We start from the raw sequence: 21,030 nt of genomic DNA, 5'->3' as shown, positions 1-21,030 counted from the left end.
AGAGGTCAGAGTGTGAATGGGGTATAGGCAAAGAGAGAGGGAGACACAGAACCCAAAGCAGGCTCCAGGCTCTGAGCTGTCTGCACAGAGCCCGACAGAAAGACTTGAACCCATGAACCGTGAGATCATGACCTGAGCCAAAGTCAGACACACAACCAACTGAGCCACCCAGGCTCCCCCCAAATTTGTCAGTGACCCTTAACCCTGGCTCCATTAGAATGACCTGTGGAGTTTTTATTTTTAAATTTTTTTTTAACGTTTATTTATTTTTGAGACAGAGAGAGACAGAGCATGAACGGGGGAGGGGCAGAGAGAGAGGGAGACACAGAATCGGAACCAGGCTCCAGGCTCTGAGCCATCAGCCCAGAGCCTGACACAGGGCTCAAACTCACGGACCGCAAGATCGTGACCTGAGCTGAAGTCGGCTGCCCAACCGACTGAGCCACCCAGGTGCCCCGCTGTGGAGTTTTTAAAAGCCTTACAGAGAGAGGCAGTTCCCACCTATGGAGACTCCAACCCAGTAGAGTCTAGAAAGGATCTCCTGCATCTGTATGTTCCACAGGGAAGGATTCGCCACTTAGTTCATAAGAAAAACTTCAAAGGAACAAGAAGGACAATGTGGCAGCCTTCCAAGATGGTCCTGAATGATCCCCACTTCCTGGTATTTATGTGCTCATATAATCCCCTCAGAGGGGGCTAGACCTAGTGACTCACCTCTATGAACAGAACAAGGCACAAAATGATGGAATGTTACTTTCAAGACTAGATTACACAAAGTCTGTGACTTCTATTTGAGTCCCCCCTCTCTTTCTCTTGCCCTCAGGGAAGCCGGCTGCCATGTTGCCAGTCACCCTATGGAGAGACTCATATGGCAAGGAAGTGGTGTCCCCCACCAGTAGCCAGCAAGGACTGGAAGCCTGACCACAGCCTGCATGTGAGCTTGGAGAGACATTCTCTCCCAGTCAGGTCTTGAGGTAACTGTCCCACTGACACCTTGATCCCAGCCTTATGACTGATCCTGAGACAAAGCACCCAGAAAAGTACTCCCAGATCCCTGACCCCCAGAAACTTTGAGATGATAAATGTGGGCTGTTTTAAGCTATTACATTTTGGGGATAATTTGTTACGCAGCAATAGATAACCAATACAGACGTATGTAACAAAATTTTGGTAGTGGTTTATGTCTGAATGGTGGGATTATGAGGGATCTGTATTTTCTTCCATTTGCTTATCTATATTTTCTGATTTTTTCATATTCCATGAATTACATCCAAAATGAAAAACTAAAAATCATTTTCAAATCATACTCGAAAAAACTTTGACAGGAAAACATAGGAGAAAACCTTTGTGAACTTATGCTAGGCAAAGCTTTCTGAGACAAGTCACCAAAAAAGGGGACGCCCAAAGAAAGATAAATTGAACTTTATCAAAACTCAGAACTCTTGTTCTTCAACAAACATCATTAACCAAATAGGAAAGACAAGCTCCAGACCAGGAGAAAGATTTGAAAATCATAGATCTGATAAAGGACAGGTTTCCAGAATATATGAAGAACAAGAAGTAGACACATAACCCAATTAAAAAATGAGCAAAAGGTTTGAATAGAATCTTTTCTATTTCTCCAAAGAAGATACACAAATGGCCAATCATCACAGTCATTAGGAAAATGTGAATTCAAGCCACAAAGCTACACCAATATACGCCTATTAGAAGGGCTAAAATTGAAATGGCAAGTGTTGACCAGGATGTGACTGAAGTGTCACCTTCATACACCACTGGTGGGAATGTAAAATGTGGCAGCTACTTTGGTTTCTTAAAAAATTAAATATGAACTTGCCATATGACCAACTCCTAGGTATCTCCCCAAGAGAAGTGAAAACGTCCACACAAAGACTTATAAGCAAATATTCATAGCAAAAACTGGAAACAACCCAAATTTCCATCAACAGGTGAATGGATAAACAAAATGTGGTCCATCCATACAAGATACTGTTCAGCAATAAAAAGGAACTCAGTCCTGACTCATGCTACATCACCACACCACAAAAACAGTATGCTAAGGGAGAGGAACTACGCAATAAAGAATATATATTGTGTGATTCTGTTTATTGGAAATGTCCAGAAAAGGCAGTTCTACAGCTAGAAAGCAGATTGGTATTGTCTGGGGCTCGAATGGGAGTTTGACAGCAAAGGAATAGGAGGAAATGTTCTGGGGTGATAAAGGTGTTCTAAAACTGAACAGTAGGGATGGTTGCATGATTGTCTACGTTTACTAAAAATCACTGAATTATACGCTTACCATGGGTGAATTTTATGTTGTGTAAATCATACCTCAGCAAAGCTATAAAAAAGTTATGTCTATAACCTTGGACCCAGTAAGTTCATGTCAAGGGCATAATCAGAAATGTACACAAAGACATATCAAGGATGCTCATAACAGTGTTTTTTTTTAAGTTAATGAAAAACTAGAATCTGAATGCTTAGTAACAGATAATAAATGATTAATAAGTGGTGATGCACTCGCTAGACTAGTACGTGACCATTAAGAATGGTATTTACCAAGAATTTTTAACAACCTGGGGAAACGCTTAGGATAGAGTACAAAAGCTGTTCCGGTGGCCTGATTTCTCCATGAGCAAAGAGTCTATAGATAAATGTTTATTTTTAAACACACTTGAATTTGTTCTGTGTGAATGCATCGAATGCATTCTGTTGAATGCGTCTGTACATGCAACACAACCAGATGTATATACATAGACTTTTTTCCTTCTGGATATGTAGAAATAGTAAACAGCTGGTGATTATATAAGTAATTCTTGTTGTTTGCTTTGTCCTTTACCTTTTCTGATATGTTTCTTCAAAAAGCATGTATTCATTTTAAAGTCTGAAGAAAAAAAGAAAGAAAGGAAAGCTATGGCAGGCCTCTCTTCTCCTTGTCAGAGGAGGGGCTGTGGTTTCCTGAGTGAGGGGTACACCCTGGCCTCGATACAATGAGACAGAGGGCCTATCAGCTACTGCAGATATAAATGGCAGCCAACACACCTGGAAACAGCTGTCTCAGTCCATTCGTCCCAGCTGGGACTCATTGATCTTAAAACAGGACCAGCCTTAATGCAAGGACACTTCCCTTTTCATTAGCCAAGAGGAGGAGCTCCTACCAGGGAAAGGTCTCCAGGGGCTGGTGTTTTGTCACTGCAGCGAAGGGAAGGTAACAATGATCTTAGAAACAGATGCATGAGACCTACTAGGAACTGCTGGACAAATACCACGTAATTTCACTCATATGTGGAATTTAGGAAACAAATGAGCAAAGGGAAAAGAGAGAGAGAGAGAGAGAGAAGCAAAACTAGACACACACTCTTAATTTTAGAGAACAAACTGATGGTCACCAGAAGGGCAGTGAGTGGGGGAATGGGTGGATAGGTGATGGGGATTAAGGAGGGCACTTGTGATGAGCACCAGATGCTGTATGGAAGTAGTGAATCACTATATTGTACACCTGAAACTAATACTATTCTGTATTTTAACTCACTGGAATTAAAAAAAAAAAAAACTTTTAAGAAACCTGCTGGAAACCCAGTCTATAAGCTGGGGAATCACAGGGAGAACCTAAACCTGGTGGGGAGAGAGACGAGGGTTTGACTCCTGGTTTTGCTACAGAAGCCACACTCTGTGGAGTCTGGAATGAGCTACAGATTTAAACAGAAATTCAGTTTCCCCACCTTTAGATGGGAGACGATTAGACTGCCTATTTCCAAAATGGAAATCTACATCATTGGCTAATAAGATTCAAGGAATAAAGGGGATAGATTCGTGCCCCAGAGCTAACATAACAAATTATCACAACCTGGGTGACTTAAAATGACAGAAATTTATTCTCCGAAATTCTGGAAGCTAGAAGTCCAAAATCAAGGTGTTGGTGACATGCCCTCTCCAAAAGCTTTCTGGAAGACCTCGTCTGGCTTGTCCATGGTGGAATCCGCAAAGACTAGAAGAATAGTAACAGGTACATGCTCAACAGAATTTATACAAATGACAAACTGGTGAATAATTCAGAGGACAATGTATTATATTTTGTTTTATGATAACCTTTTTACTCCTAAAATAAAAACAACATATGTTCATTTTATAAAATACCAAAAACACACATAAGCAAAAAGCTTAAAATCTGCCAGAATCACACCTTTGCAGATAAACTACTAATATTATTGCATATAATACGCAATAATAATGCAATATTATTGCATATAGTTATCCGATATTTATATGGTAACTTTTTTTTAAACATCATACTGTAAACACATTGTTGTAACCTGATTTTTACACCTAACATTTTATGAATATCTTTCTGAATCATTACATATATATTCCTTGACCTACCATGGGGTTACATCCTAATACACCCATCCTAAATTGAAATATTGTGAGTCAAAAATGCAAGCACACATTGGATATACTGTGGGTTTAGTTCCAGACCACCCCAAGAAAGCAAATATCACAATAAAGTGAGTCGAATGAATTTTTTGGTTTCCCGGTGCGTATAAAAGTTATGTTTCCCCTAATACTATAGTTTATTAAGTATGCAATAGCATTGTGTAAAAAAAAAAAAAAAGCTGTGTACATACCTTAATTTAAAAATAATTTCTTGTGTGGGCACCTGAGTGGCTCAGTCGGTTAAGCGTCTGATTTTGGCTCAGGTCATGATCTCATGGTTCGTGAGTTCGAGACCCACTTTGGGCTCTGTGCTGATAGCTCAGAACCTGGGACCTGCTTTGGATTCTGTCTCCCTCTCTCTCTGTCCCTCCCCTGCTCCTGCTGTCTCTCTCTTCCTCCAAAATAAATAAATGTTAAAAAAAAATTTTTTTAATAAATAAATAAATAAATAAATAAATAATTTCTTGGGGCGCCTGAGTGGCTCACTTGGTTGAGTGTCCGACTCTTGGTTTTGGCTCAGATCATGATCTTGTAGTTTGTGAGTTTGAGCCCTACAGTGGTCTCTGCACAGACAGTGCAGAGCCTGCTTGGGATTCTCTCTCTCCCTACCCCTCCCCTACTTGTGCACATGCTCGCCTGCTCTCTCTCTCTCTCTCTCTCTCTCAAACAAATAAGCATTACAAAATAATTTCTTGCTAAAAAGTGCCAACCATCATTTGAGCTTTCTGGGAGTCGTAATCTTTTTGCTGGTGGAGTGTCTTGTCTCAGTGTTGATGGCTACTGATTGATCAGGTTGCTGGGCTGCTGAAGGTTGGGCTGGCTGTAGCGATTTCTTAGAATAAAACAACATTGAAGTTTCCTGCATCAATTGACTCTTCCTTTCATGAATGATCTCTCTGTAACACACAATGCTATTTGATGGCATTTTACCCACAGTAGAACTTCTCTCAAAATTGGAATTAATCCTCTCAAACTCTGCTTCTGCCTTATCAACTAAGCTTATGTAACATTCCAAATCTTCTGTTGTCATTTCAAGTCTTCACAGCCTCTGCACCAGGAGTAGATTCCATCTCAAGAAAACCCTTTTTTTTTTTTTCTCCTCAGGAAGCAATTCCTCATCTGTTCAAGTTTTATCATGAGATTGTAGCCATTCAGTTCCATCTTCAGGCTCCACTTTGAATTCTCATTCTCTTGCTTTTTCTGCCAGGTCCGCAGTTACTTCCTCCACTAAAGTCCCTCCTCAAAAGTCATCCATGAGGGCCGAAATCATCTTCTTCCAAACTCTTGTTAATGTTGATATTTTGTTCTCTTCCCATGAATCACGAATATTCTTAATGGCATCTAGAATGGTGAATCTTTTCCAGAAGGTTTTTAACTGACTTTGCCCAAATCTATCAGAGGAATCATGATCTATGGCAACTACAGCCTTACAAAATATGTTTCTTAAATAATAAGACTTGAAAGTCAAAATTACTCTTGGATCCATGGGTTGCAGAATGGATATTGTGTTACAGGCATGAAAATGTGAGTCTTGTTGTACATCTCCATCAGAGCTCTTGGGTGACCAGGTGCATTGTCAATGAGCAGTAATATTTTGAAAGGAATCTCTTTTTCTGAGCAGGTCTCAAATATTAAATATTCAGTGGACTTAAAATATTCATAAATCATGTTGTAAACAGATGTGCTGTCATCCAGGCTTTGTTGTTCTATTGATCGAGCACAGGCACAGTAGATTGCACACAATTCCTAAGGGCCCCAGGATTTTCAGAATGTTCCATGAACAATGGCTTTAACTCAGAGTCACCAGCTGCATTTGACTCTAACAAGAGAGTCAGTCTGTCCTTTAAAGCTTTGATGCCAGGCACTGACTTCTCTTCTCTAGCTATGGAAGTCCCAGATGATACTTTCTTCCAGTAGAAGGCTGTTAGGTCTACATTAAAAATCTGTAATTTAGTGTAGCTACCTTCATTAATTCTTTTAGTTAGATCTTCTGGACAATTCACTGCAACTTCTATATAAGCACTTGCTGCTTTACCTTGTGCCTTTATGTTACAAAGACGGCCTCTTCCCTTAAACCTCACGAACCAACCTCTGCTAGCCTCAAACTTTTCTTCTGCAGTTTTCTCACCACACTCAGCCTTTCTAGAATCGAAGAGAGTTAGGTCCGTGCTCTGGATTAGGCTTTGGCTCAAGGGAATGGTGTAGTTGGTTTGATTCTCTACCCAGACCACTAAAACTTTCTCCATATCAGCAATAAGGCTTTTTAACTTTCTTATTATTTGTGTTTTCACTGGAATAGCACTTTTAATATCCTTCAAGAACTTTTCTTTTTCATTTATAACTTGGCTAACTGTTCGGTGTGAGAGGTCTAGCTATTGGCCTAGCTCAGCTTCCTTACTAAGCTTAATCATTTCCAACTTCTGATTTAAGGCGAGAGACAGGGGGCCTGGGTGGCTCAGTTGGTTGAGCATCCAACTCTTGATTTCAGCTCAGGTCATGATTCCAAGATCATGGGGTCAAGCCTCACATCAGGCTCTGCTCTGTATGTGGAGCCTGCTTGGGATATTTTCTCTGTCTGTCTCTCTCTCTCCTTCTGTCCCTTGCCAGCTCATGCACTCTCTCTGTCTCTGTCTCTCTCTGTCTCTAAAAAAAAAAGACATGTGACTCTTCCTTTCACTTGAAACCTAGAGGCCATGGTAGGGTTACTAACTGGGCTAATTTCAATATTCTTGCATCTCAGGGAATAGGGAGGCCCGGGGAGAGGGAGAGAGATGGGAGGATGGCCAGTCAGTGGAACAGTCAGAACATATACAACATTTAAGTTCACCACCTTATATGAACACGGTTCACAATACCCAGAAACAATTACAATGGTACCATCAGAGATCACTGATCATGGATCACCATAATAAATAATGAAAAAGCTTAAAATATTATGAGAATTATAATATTCTCATAACTATGAGGCACACACAAGAAGTGAGCAAATCCTGTTGGAAAAATGGCGCCAATAGACTTGCATGGTGTGGGGCTAACACAAACCTTCAATTTGTTTAAAAAAAACAAACATTGTATCCACGAAGTGCAATAAAGCAAAGCACAATAAAAAAAGATATGCCTATTCACCTAACCAACCTATCATAGCCTCGCCTAGCCTACCCCAGACATGCTCGGAACATTAGCCTACAGTTGGGCGAAATCGTCTGATACCAAGCCTATTTTATAATGAAGTGTTGACTACCTAGCGTAACATATTGAACACAGTACTGAAAGCGAAAACCAGAACAGTTGTATGACCACAGAAGGGTTGTGAGGGCATAGGTTGTTAAACCCTGTGATGGCGTGGTTGACTGGAAGCTTCAGGTTCGTCATATCGCTAGCCCAGGAACAGATCAAAATTCACAATTCAGACTACTGTTTCTACTGCGTGTGTGTCACTTTCACACCGATGTAAAGTTAAAAAAAAAATCCTAAATTGAGGGGCACGTGGATGGCTCAAGTCTTGATCTCAGGGTCACGAGTTTAAGTTCTGCATGGGGCTCCTTGCTGGGAGTGAAGCTTACTTAAACACACACACACACACACACACACACACACACACACACACAAACTCATAAGTAGAACCACTGTAAGTCAGGGATCATCTGTATGTAATATCCGACCCTATCAAGTTTTTTGGTTGTATGGTGGGATGACCTATTGAAATACTAACCAAGTTTCCCCTACCCTTCTGACTGTTCTCCTTTTCTGAGACCCTTCCTCTAATCAGACAGCTGTTGAACTGAGTTGGTATCATTGCCTCAGGAAATGGACCATGTAAGAAACACAGATGGCATTCAAGCTTTGAGGCGGCAGATTACAGATGACTGCAGATTACAGATGACTATAGATCCCTTGCCACGGCTCCCATGAAGAAGCAGGGTCTATGTCCCCTCCTGGCGAAGCCAGGTGGGTTTTGTGATTCTGCCGGTAAAATAAGGCAGAGGTGATGTCGTACCGGTTGTGATACCCAAGACTGAAGAGACTGACAGCAATTGTTTCCTGTTTCTGGAGCCAGGTCTCAGAGCCTCCTAGTAAGAAGGCTGACTATCCTGAGGCCGCCATTGTGTGAGAATCCCGAACTTCATGGAAAAGCCTTGGAGGATGAGACTTCACGTGAAGAGAGAGTGTGAGGCTGGGAAGCACCCTTGCACCAGACATGGACGTGAAGACCCAACATGGAAGGGTATCCTTTACCCCTTCCAATGCCTGCTCAAATTCCTGACCCACAAAACAGTGACCAAAATAGGGTTGCTGGATTCAGCAAATAAAAAGATAGGACATCCGGTTAAATTTGAATTTCAGATCAAGAACGAGTAATTTTTTAGTCTAAGTATATCCCCAGTATTGCATGGGATATACTTATACTAAAAAAAAAAAAAAAGTACATTATCTAAAATCCAAATTTAACTGGGATTAAATTTTATACATATAGTATTTGAAGATAAATTTTAATTTTTTAACACTTAAGGATAAAATATACACAGGTAACATATTCACCATAGTTCATCTGACAACTCTAGACCAAATTAAAATGTATGTTTTATACCACCAATTTATAGGGTAGCTTGTTATTCAACAATAAAAAACCAAAACAGCAGCAACAGAAAGGAATTGGCGACGGAGAATACACCCAATGTGGAGCTAGAGTCGCTGGACGGAGCTGTTTTTCTCACTCATGAAAGGAAAACAAAACAAACACACAAAAAAACTTCTTCGATGGGAGAAAAAGAGAAAGAGAGAAGCTAGGACAGGAGCAGGGTCTACTGCACTACATTGTCCCCTCCCTCTCTCAGGCAGAGTCCCCTCGTGTAGGGGTGGGTGAGGGAAAGGACGGTGTCACACACAGACACAGGGGCTGATCTCAGAAAGCAGAAGGAAACAGGCTTTGCTTTCAGGGTCGTCAAGGGCATTCAAGAGATGCCCTTTCACTGCCACAGAGCCAGCGCACCCAGAGGGACTCAGGATGGAGGAGCTGGTGTGGACAAGGGACCCAGTAACAAATGGCAAGGAGGCCCTCTCTCTGCGACCCTTACCGCCATCCCACTTCAACCAACATACGTCACCATACACTTTCCCAGGCCCCAGGAGAGGGGTCAAGGCAGCCCGTGCACTTATTGGGATTATTTTCCCCCATTTAGTGAGATATGTCTAAAATAAAACTCATCTCAGGCACTGGAAATAATGAGATGTATGTTACTAGCCCACTCGAGTTAATAGACTAAGATTTCTACCGGCTACAGCCATAAACCATTTGGTACTGCCCTAGTGTTGATATATTTAAATTTGAAAACTTATATTTTTGTACGTTAATACTAACACACCCCTCAACTCCATTTCATACGCCACATTCAGACTTCTACCAATCAGCTAAGCAACTGTTCCTAGCAGTTGCCCAGGCATTGCCACATAGGCTGATTAGGAGCAAGCATTCTGGAGCAAGACTGCCAACATTTGCTGCCTAATGGCTGTGTGTCCGCGAGCAAGTTACTGAACTTCCCTGGGCCTCCACTTCTTTATCTATAAACTACCAACAGCCATCATGGTATCTACCCCATACCATTGCAATGAGGCTAAAGTGAACATGAGTATGTTTTTTGTGTTTTTTTTTTAATTTTTTTTTTCAACGTTTTTTATTTATTTTTGGGACAGAGAGAGACAGAGCATGAACGGGGGAGGGTCAGAGAGAGAGGGAGACACAGAATCGGAAACAGGCTCCAGGCTCCTAGCCATCAGCCCAGAGCCCCACGCGGGGCTCGAACTCACGGACCGCGAGATCGTGACCTGGCTGAAGTCGGACGCTTAACCGACTGCGCCACCCAGGCGCCCCACATGAGTATGTTTTTAAAAGTGTTGGCCACTAGTGCTGTTTCTTGTGCACTTACCTGGAGATTGCATTCGATGCTTACTATCTTATAAAGAGCCGTGGAAAGTAGAAAGGTTGACACCTAATCACTAAACTGTGACAAAGATCAGAAACCATGTGGGGAATCTTTATTCTCAAATGAACACCCTTTGCATTGGCTTGCCGCCTGTAGGTTCATGGGTTAAAGAAAAGAACGAGATTCAGGGAAAAACATACAAAATCAGGTGACATACCATAACAGACCCAACGAGTGCCTCACCGTCGCCCCTCAGCATTTACTGCTTCTGTGTCCTGCAGCCTGACTTCCCACCTGCCTGCACTCAAATTTTTGTCTCAGGTGTTGCTTTTGGGGAAACCCCAACTCAGACACATGTGATTCAAGATGGTGTCTAAACAGACAAGTTCAGTGATTTGATAATGTTTTTAAAATAGTGGTGGGGGAGAGGAATCGTGGATATTAACATCATTTCCAACTTTATAAAGCTTAGGGGCACCTGGGTGGCTTAACTGATTAAGCGTCTGACTCTGGATTTTGGTTCAAGTCTTAATCTTGCAGTTTGTCTTATCGAGGCTCTGTGCTGACAGCTCAGAGCCTGCTTGGGATTCTTCCTCTCCCTTGCTCTCTGCCCCTTCCCCTGCTGGCATATGAGCACTCTCTCTCTCTCTCTCATAAATAAATAAACTTTAAAAGCTACTGTTAGTTTTTCAAAATAAGCTACTGTCCCAGTTTCAAACATTTGACATTTGGATGGATTTCTGGGAACACTCCTGTGTGTGCAAGTCAAGGACAATCTATGATTCAGTCACTCCTTCTCCTGATGGACTTTTGGGTTATTTTCAACTTCTGCTAACACAGACAATGCTTCAACTAACACCTTTGGCAAAATCTGTGCACACATTGTGGATTCTCTCTGAAGCGCAAATTCCCTAGAGCAGCATCACGGTCCCAAAAGACGTGCATCCACGTTGCCCAGTTCCTCCCCCAAAAGGCTCTCCTGGTTTGCACTCTACTCCTTCCCTAGGTCTAGCTTCAGAAGTATTTTCTCAACTCCGATGTTCGGCTCATCCGTGACGGTGCGGACACTGCCTTTGGCCCTGGCCGAGGCTTTTGCAGGGCAGGTGAGTTGCAGGTAGTGAGCTGAGGCACTGTGGACACCAGGCAGGGTCAGGGTTCTGGGTCCAGTGTCAGGGTTAAGAGACAGAGATGAGTGGAATCGGGGTCCAGGTCAAGGCTGACCCGGGGAGCAGGGTGGGAGCTACTTGAGAACTGAAACGTTACATAGGGACATGGAGGGTGAGGCCTCACTGCACAGACGGTGGCTGCAAAGGCTGCGTCTCTGTGAACCAGGGCAGGGCCTGCATGGCCCATGGGACACCTTCCTGCAAATTAGGAAAAGATGCCCCTTCCTCAGGTTAAAAGAAAGGTCGAGTGAGTAGATCTCTGAACAACCTAAACTCTGCCTGCTGAACAGCAGCACTGGCTCCATGCACACACAACACAGGGGCACACTTGGGGACACAGGAAACCCCGCTCTTCCCCACCCACCCCCTGTGAGGCAACCATGTCAGGTTCAAAGTCTCAGGGGCCTGCGAGTCAGGCACTAAAGGGCAGCCAGAGCGCAGGCATCATAGGATGCGCACACATATGCCGAGCTCATGCACAGGCCCAAGTGCCATCGTGAGTTGAGGTCAAAGATAACTCTTCCCTGATACCTATCTGGCAACCCGGAGTCCCTGTGCCATCCAGCATGCACTCACATAAGTTAGTGTGAATCTACCATGTGGAAGACGCCCCTTAGGTGTAACGCCCTTGAGCAGTGCACTACATGAATTCCTGAACATAGGCCACAAGGCACCATCCATTCAAAGTCTACAGCTGAGTAGCAGCCCCCCAACTGGTGGTAGGCTGCTGCTCCTCAAGACCTGCTCTGCGTAAGCTCTGGGTTGGAGCAGACTTCAGTGACTTGAACAGGGAGGGGCTGGGGAGGCCGACTTCAAGCCTGGCCTCCGCCACCTCCCGAGGTAGTTCTCTGGGCTCAGACCTGCCAATTAAAGCCCTCGAAGATGAAAGAGGAAGGCTTTGGTAAGCAGCTGGGCGAGATGAAAGTCAAGTCCAAGTGGTGTTTTACAGGCTCCTAAAGGGAGGATTTCTCGGCATGTCTGGCATTTTGCCATGAGCATCCTTGCCACAAAATTAGTTTGCTGGAGGGCAATTCTGCTATGAAGATAAAATAATGAAATCTAAAAGAGGGACACTGAAAAGGATATAATGAGGGGCACCTGGGTGGCTAGGTCGGTTGAGCATCCGACTTCAGGTCATGATCTCATGGTCTGTGGGATCAAGCCCCGCATTGGGCTCTGTGCCGACAGCTCAGAGCCTGGAGCCTGCTTCAGATTCTGTGTCTCCCTCTCTCTCTGCCCCTCCCCCGCTCATTCTCTCTCTCTCTCTCTCTCTCTCTCTCTCTCAAAAACGAATAAACATTAAAAAAAAATTTTAAGGATATAGTGAAACATGAAAAAAATTAATACAATTCATAATTAATTTCTTCCTTCATTAAGAGAGGTATCAGTTTTCCAAGCACTAGGATACACGCTTGCATCGTGCTGTGCATGGTTCTGGGCTGCTCGTTCTGGGCATGGGGAAGAAAGGCTAAGGCTGTAATGTACTTGTAACTGAGCTTTGCTATTGTGGGGACTGGTACGTTTTCACTGTCCAGCAGAGTGTAGCGTGCAGTCTGGCCTTTTACTTTCTATTTCACGCCTCCAGGAAGCTTTATCACCAGATCTTCTATCAAAGTGATCTCTGTAGTTGTTACCATCCACCGTCTTAAGACGGCCCACCTACCGGTCGCTTTACCAGTAAGACCACTGTAAAGGCTAGCTGACATTTACCTACAGCAGTCCCCCCTTGGCCCCGAGGGACCACAGTCCAAGACCCCCTAGGGTACTGAACCCCCGGATGTACTGTTCTTCCTAGACATACGCACCTAGGATAAAGTTTAACTTATAAGTTAGGCACAGTAAGAGATTAACAATAATAAAATAGAACAATTATAACACTATGCTGTAATAAAGGTTATGTGAATGTGTGTTTCTCAAAATATCTTATTGTCCCGTACTCACCCTTCTTCCTGTGCTGATGGGAGATGATAAGATGCCTACGTGATGAGATGAAGTGCGGTGAATGACCTAGGCAGCGTGACCCGGTGGGCTGCTATTGACCTTCTGGCCCTATGTCGGAAGGAGGATCATCTGCTTCCAGAACGCGGTTGGCCACAGGTAACAGAAACCCTGGAGCGCAAAAAGAGGAGAGCAGGGTCTACTGTAACATAAAAGTGAGAATTGTGTCCATGGAGAAATAAAACCCAACTGACAACTAGCTTCATTCAATACGTCGACTCTGCCAAAGGCAGTGGATTCATCAATGAGGGAATGTAACCAGCCAGCCAGTTATTTTATCTTTTACTGCAAAACTGCCTTACGGTTGATTACTAATGCAGTGAAAATGCCTGCGGCGAAGATGTTTCCAACGAAACTACCTAGAGCTGATTCTAGGTGCCGCTCATTAAGCTCAGTCAAGAGCTTGCACCACAAAAACCTGGAGAGGCTCTCACAGAGGCAGCTGGCTTTCCCTCCCTCGCTCTGACAAATCCATATTCTCATCGTTCTCATCCTTCTCCTGGCCTCACCAGCAGGCCTCCTGGGGGCAAGCTAGTTGGCTCAGACTTCTGGCAGCAGCCCCACCCACCCCTGCACCTGACTCTGCACACCTGCCCCTCCCCAGCAGGAGCCCGGAGCGCAAGCTGTGCATCCTACCAGAGCCCAGGAGCACTGAGATGGAAAGGAGGGGCATGACCCATGGGGGGTGCCCATGGCTGGGGGGATGGCCGACTGGCGAGCTCCACCCAGCCTGTCCTGCCCCCTGCTCTCTGCTGCTACATCTGAGCTCAGCAGCCTGGCTCACCACCCCACAGAAAGGAGAGCAATTGCCCGTCCCACACACCATGTTTATTTCCTTATTTATTTCCTTATTATCTCCCGCTATGCGAATGTAAGCCCCCAGAGGAAGGGTTTATGTTAGTACCCTATGGCTGCTGTCACAAATTCCCAGAAATTTACTGGCTTAAAACAACACAGACTTATTTTCCTACAGTTCTGGAGGGCGGAGGGCTCACTGGCCAAAATCAGGGGCAGAGTTGCATTCTTTTCTGGAGGCTCCAGCAGGGGGAATTCAGCTCCTTCCCTTTCCCAGCTTCCACAGGCCACACACACTCCTTGGCTCACAGCCCTCTTCCATCTTCAAAGCCCGAAATCACATCACTCTGACCCCCACTTCGCCCTCACACGTCTGCCTCTGCCTCTCATCTTCCTCCTCTACTCAGAAGGACCCTCATGATTACGTTGAGCACCCGCCCCCTGATTACCCAAGATAATCTCCCTATCTTCTGGCCAGCTGATTCGAAACCTTAACTCCCCTCTGCATGTAGCACAGACTATGTACACATTCTGGGATTAGAACGTGGATGTCCGGGGTGGGTGGGGGGGGGAGACATCATTCTACCTACCACAGGGTTTGTCTCTTATTCACCGTTGTATTCCCAGTGCCTGAACGGTATCTGACACATAGCAGGCCCTCAATAAATACTTGCTGAATGAATAAGTGAATGAATACATGAAGAACTTACTAAGAATAACATTTAATTCATAGTAAACACTTAATCGTGCTTATTAAGAGCCAGGCACTATTCACAATGCCTTATGTGTATTAACTCATCGGATCCCCGACAGCTCCATGAGGTATGTTTTATTATTCCCTGCCTTCTATAGATGAGGGAGTGAAGGCACTGGTGTGTAGTCTGCCCTAGTCTACACAGCGAGCGAGTGAAAGCCAGGATTTGATCTCGGATTTACCGAGCACTTCCTGTGTCACCGGGCCTGGCTGGGCGTGTTACATTTCTGATCTCATTTTATCCTCACAAGAGGCCATGAGGAAAACGGGCAGAATGGGAAGCCTGGTCTCAACAGGGACAGAATTAAGTCACCGGCTGAGGGATTCTGAGGGGTTCTGTGGGGCAACAGATTGCATATTCCTCCTTGAGCCTCCTATGATGCCAATCAGATGAGGACTTTGCACCCCTAAAGGGACTGTGGGTGTCCATGTTCCCGATACGGGGCTCCTGCCTTGGACTCTATACCACTAGTATCCACACCCCCGGCAGGCCTGTAGCAGACCATGACCTTCACCAGACAGGCCTGGCTGCTCTGTGTCCTGGAAGCCTGTTCTCCTTCAAGGAACAGGAGCCTGCTTCAAACCTCATCCAGAGGCACCTGGGCGGCTCAGTCGGTTAAGCGTCTGACTTTAGCTCAGGTCACGATCTCACAGCTCATGAGATCGGGCTCTGTGCTGACAGCTCAGAGCCTGGAGCCTGCTTCGGATTCTGTGTCTCCCTCTTTCTGCCCCTCCCCTGCTTGTGCTCTCTCTCTCTCTCATTCTCTCTCTCTCTCTCAAATATAAAATAAAATAAAAACATAAACATTAAAAAAAAAACCCTCATCCCGAACTGAAGCTGCATTTCCCATTCCCCTGATGACAACTCTGGGGACACCCCCCTGGCTGGGCCCCATACTTGTTTTGCATGGGCTGGAGCTGCTTACTGTCTGGACGCTGGCCCTCCAGAGCCACCTCTGATTTACCCTGCCAGCCTGCTCCTGAGCACACAGGCCTGCAGGAGGCCCCCAGGCCTCAGCCACCCCGAGCCCTGTAGAAGGAAGTAGAAAGAACGCTGCTTGGACAAGGAGATGGCGCTACCCCCTGGCTTGCACCTTAACCTTTGCAGTCAAGGCCAAGAAGAACAAAACGCACTTGAGCCTCTGCCAGCACAGTGGGGCAACGCAGTTTCTGTTCCCGCCAGCACATTTTTCTAGGTCAGTGTCAGATCAGGGAAATCCAATACCACATGTCCCAACTTTTTATTTGAAAATAGAGAAGTTGCTTTCCAAAATAAATAGTGTTTACAAGCGGAGGCTGGAGAAGCCTCCATCAGACATGGTCTCAGTGCCCAGGCAGGACAGATTCTTCCCGGCCTGGTTGCTGTGAACCCAATGCCAGCCCCAGCTCCAGCCCCAGCAGAGGCCGGATCAGGAGGAGCACACGTGTATATACACATGTGTATTGATGTTTGCCTGCATGTGTGCATACACGTGCATTTGCATAAATGTGCATATGCACATTTCCTTAAGGGTCTCTGGGTATGATGAACATGCACATGTAAGTTGGGGCTGTACGCATGTACTTGTGTGGGGGGTACCTACGGGCACGTGCACATAGGGAGAGGGGCTTCTGCCCTGTGAGTCTGTATCCAGCCCCGCTTCTCAGACCCCTAGTCCAGTCTGGAGTCCCCTCCCGCCTCCACTCACTGCTACATCCCATCTCAGCCCTCACCCTGTTCTTTTTCTCAGCTGCCTGAGGGGCTGGGGCTCAGATCTGGATATGCTGTGAATGCATTTCCTCCATCCTGCTTCCTCTCACTACCCACCCTCTGCCCACGGCCACCTGGACTACTGGTACAAGCCAACTGAGTGCCCTTTCTGGTGAACATGTATGTGAAGGGCCCTCAGTACAGGTCCCTGCTGTCACAGCTTCCTGACAGTCACCTTGACTCCCTCACAGGCCCTCCTCCTGATGCTGGCAGCACAGGCTTCCTCAGTCTCTGCCTGGTTCTCAGTGCAAAGCCCCACCTGCCCAGGAACCACCTGCTTCATCAGACTCAAGCAACTCAGCCAGGCTTCCAAGAGCTGCGTGATTTTCTTAGCAAACCCTTCTGGCTCCCCCTCCACAAAAACCTCGGCTCAGCTGCCTCTCACCGCTCGCACGTTAACCCAGGCCACTCCTTTACCCACCTCGGCTTCTGCCTTCGCTCATGCTGTTCCTCTGCCCTGGCACCATTCTCCAATCAGCTCTGCCCGTCCCACCCGATGCTACCTTGCAGACCAGATCTCTTCTCACCCCTCCCTCTACGAGGCCTGTCACATAAACCTCCTGCCCTACAAATGCCTTTCCCGTTGGGCCCTGTATCGCCGCACAACTCGCTGCCCTGTGTATTGCCTAAGAATTGCGTTCAGGTTGCTTCATGCACTTATCTTGCCCTCTCACCTAGATTGCAATCTCCTTCTAGAATTAAGCCCGGTGCTCCCTTTGAATAAACCTCGGGACCCGACACAGGTCTGAACATAGTAGAGACCAGAGATAAGGGCTTTTGTGGGTTGAGTGGATGCAAGAAGACAGAATCAGGCTGGGGTGGTCAGGCCATAAAACTGCATGCCAGGCATTGCCTCTGGTGACTTACCTGCCCTACCTCATTTAATCCTCCCAGTAACCAGGGCTGTGGGGTGATACTGTCCGCATTGCCTAGATGAGAAAAACGGATGCTGACAGAGGCGAAATGACTTCTCCAGGCCCACAAAACTAGTAAATGGCAAAGTCAGGGGTGAATCCTGGGTCTGTCTGACTCCATTTCTCTATCCCCTGTTGCAAAAACCACAGCAGTAGAAGGTAGTGCACTAGAGTCAAAAGCTTTCTGAAATTCTAGACCACACCCTGTCCCGATGAGGTTAGAGTAAGTTCTGGATTAGCGTTATCCAACAGAACTTTCTGCGATGATGGAAATACTCGTTTCTATGTCGTCTGACATGGGAGCTGCTAGCCACAGTATGGCCACTGAGTGCCTGAAATGTGGCAGGTGTGGACTTCAAATTTTTTAAAACTGTAAGTCATTTAAATTTAAATAGTCACCTGCGGCCAGTGGTTAGCGTCCCTACTGGACAGCAGAGCCGAAGATAAGTGCTTCCCAATCACGTTCATTCCAAGTAAATACAGGTTTGCTGTCCAATCGTAGAACGTTCCTATGAAACCTTTCACAAGCCAAAATGGTGTAAAGCAAAGAAGCCATTATCATTAATTCACACGTGCAGACCCAAAAAATAACCTCTCAGGCCCCCCAAATAACCTCTCTTATACCTTAGGACATATCTCGCTAGTGGATACACAAAATACACCCAGATAAAACACAGTTGCTCACAGACACAGTTCAAAGCTGTGGCAGCTTGGTGTGAAGATGCTGAGCAGGTTCCCGGGGAAGGAGCTTGGCAAAGCTGATCTCTCTGCTTGGGGTACCCACTGCCTCTGTAATGGCTCACTGCAAAACGAATGCTGAACGCTATTTTTGCTTCTTGCCTCTTTTCTTAAAAGCCAAAATCCTCTTTGGGTCTCTTGCAGTGGGCGAAAACAGATATCAACATAGGTCTCACATAAAGCAGAGTGATGTAACATGAACTTTTGGAAAGCGGATATACCTGTGTAGAAAATAATAATTGTGCAATGAATGAGGCTGCTTCTTGCCACAGGCAACTGGCTCAAGGGGTCCCACCCACCTGGTTCCACCAGCCACCCCCAGGGCCGGGACCCCGAGAGTCAATGTCTCCATACACTTGTAACCCATTTCAGGCATGCCAGCTCCTAATAATGGTCAAGTTCTCTGCCAGCTCCCAGTCCAAGACATGGAAATCTTTGTGATGATGGGAAATCCCAGCATAGGAAGTACACGGACAATGTCACTCCTTGTGTGAAATTCTGTCCCCCATTCCCCACACAGACTGGTCAGGGGCTGGGGTACAAAGAGTGGCCCAGAGCCCAGCCTGATGGAGCACGGGGCCCCTGTAATGAGCAAAACGTTCCTGGCCTTCACTGTCAGGGAGCCATTGGAGGGCAGGACCCTGTCACAACAACAGAACCTAAGGCGGGCTCTGGCCCTGAGGAGGGGGAGCCCACCAGGCCCTTCTTCAGCACTTTGGCGCCACCTCCTGGGCACTTGCAGAGTGCCAGCGCATACAAGCTTGCCAGGAGGAACCAAGACTGGGCACTGGTGACTGGCTGGGGCTGTCAGAGACCTCCCAGGTCCCACCTGGTTAGGCCAAGGGGGAATGTCAGGCCGCCTGCTTAGGCCCACTGGGACACTTTCCTGCAGGGAAAGGGCACTTAGGGAAAGAAGGGAGGGAAGCATTGTCCAGGAGCACTGGGGGAGGGGGCGGAGAAGGCTACTCCTGTGTTGTTCCAGTCTGGAATGGGAACATTCCAGAATCCAGGACCTCGTTTACACCTCCATCATTACACTGTGCCAGGCCCTGGATATGCATGGAGAAGCAGAACAGGACTTTGGTGGTGGCCATAACAGGGTGACCGTGGGAAACAGGGTGAATGAAGGACGTGATGTGTGGGCTGGTCTCTGGGGGTAAGAGCAGGCTGTGCATAGAGAGGCAGTGGGGAGCAGCCTGGGGACCAAGGCCTGGAGGTGAGAGGGAGAGTGGCTGGCTGGGGGCGGCTCCAGGCAGCCAGCCAGGGGAGACCGTGTATGGGGAAGATGGCTGGAGCATAAACAGCTGGGTGTGGGACTGAAGGGGTCCGGCTCACCCAGGGCCTTGTTTTCTGCACCCCCCACCTCATCCAGCAGACCCCGAGTCAAACCCCCAGGGGCTTCTGAGCTTGAGTGGTTTTCTCCAAGGCTGTCCACGACAGATCCAGAGCTGCCAGCAAATGCAGTGGATGGACGCAGGCTACGTAGTTTGGTGGTAGAGAGGGGTGCAGAGGGGGGACGGGAGAGCCCAGGATGGGAGTCTAGAGACTGCCACTGACTAGTTCCATGACCTGGCAACATTCCCCCTCTCTGCGCCTCAGTTTCCCCATTGAGAAACTGCAGGGATTGACTGATGGTCTCCAATTCCAACTTAATCGGTCCTAAAGTACAGAGGGAGTGAGATACGCAGACGTTTGTGCTGGGAAGAATGTCCCTCTGGCCAGAAGGCGGGGGCACTGTTGCATGCAGGTGCAGATCAGTCGTAAACTGAGTCTCGAGTTCTGTCACTGGGAGAGCTGGGGCCCTCGTGGAGGGCATACGCCTGCCTGAGCCAAGAGCCTTACGGGGTTCAGACTTCAGCCTCACACGGTTTCTCCACAGCACCAAAGGAGGCCTGCTTTCAGGGTGCTCCGGCGGAGCCCAGACTCTGTCTTGCTCAACACGTGAGAGGAGCCCAGAAAGAGGGAAGAGGCCCAGGAACGAGGCCAGGGAATCCTTTATGGGAGCTGCAGTCAGCGACATCTGGAGCTCTGGAGTCTGGGCAAAGAAGTCAGGGCAGCTTCTAGAAATCCTCCGGAAGCAGAGACGGGCAGACATGACAGGAATAAGGGGCTTCCCTCTCACTGGAAAGCACTTGCTGTGTGTCCGCGAGCTCTCACAGGCTTGCCCTGAGTGGAGCGTCTCAACAACCCCTGAGGCAGGCAGAGCAGGGCAAGGCATGGTTAGGCCTCGTTTGGTGATTGTAAAGCTTCCCTTCAGGAAGAAGCATCAGAGATCAGCAGTCCAGCCCCATATCCCATAGGAAAGGACAGTAAGACCCGCATTAGAGAGTGATTTACGCTGGGCCACAGGGTACATCGGTGACTCAGTGACAGAAAAGAGACCCCAGATGTCCTTAAGAATAGGGCCTGTGGGGGGTGCCTGGGTGGCTCAGTCGGTTAAGCGTCCGACTTCGGCTCAGGTCATGATCTCATGGTCCGTGAGTTCAAGCCCCATGTTGGGCTCTGTGCTGACAGCTCAGAGCCTGGAGCCTGCTTCGAATTCTGTGTCCCCCTCTCTCTC

The 21,030-nt window shown here is 46.7% G+C and overlaps 1 long non-coding RNA gene across 1 annotated transcript; it reads right to left on the bottom strand.

Moving 5' to 3' along the window:
• Positions 1 to 3,913: 3,913 nt before the first annotated feature.
• Positions 3,914 to 14,023, bottom strand: LOC107179727. The gene is made up of 3 exons (XR_001510419.1): positions 13,954 to 14,023; positions 13,463 to 13,630; positions 3,914 to 3,988 (listed from the first exon to the last, which is right to left on the bottom strand). It is a non-coding gene; the product is annotated as an uncharacterized LOC107179727 (long non-coding RNA).
• Positions 14,024 to 21,030: the final 7,007 nt, after the last annotated feature.

This window comes from Panthera tigris, chromosome D1 (genome assembly GCF_018350195.1).
Source record: "Panthera tigris isolate Pti1 chromosome D1, P.tigris_Pti1_mat1.1, whole genome shotgun sequence".
Lineage (NCBI taxonomy): Eukaryota > Metazoa > Chordata > Mammalia > Carnivora > Felidae > Panthera > Panthera tigris.
This window is presented reverse-complemented; position numbering and strand designations above follow the sequence as displayed.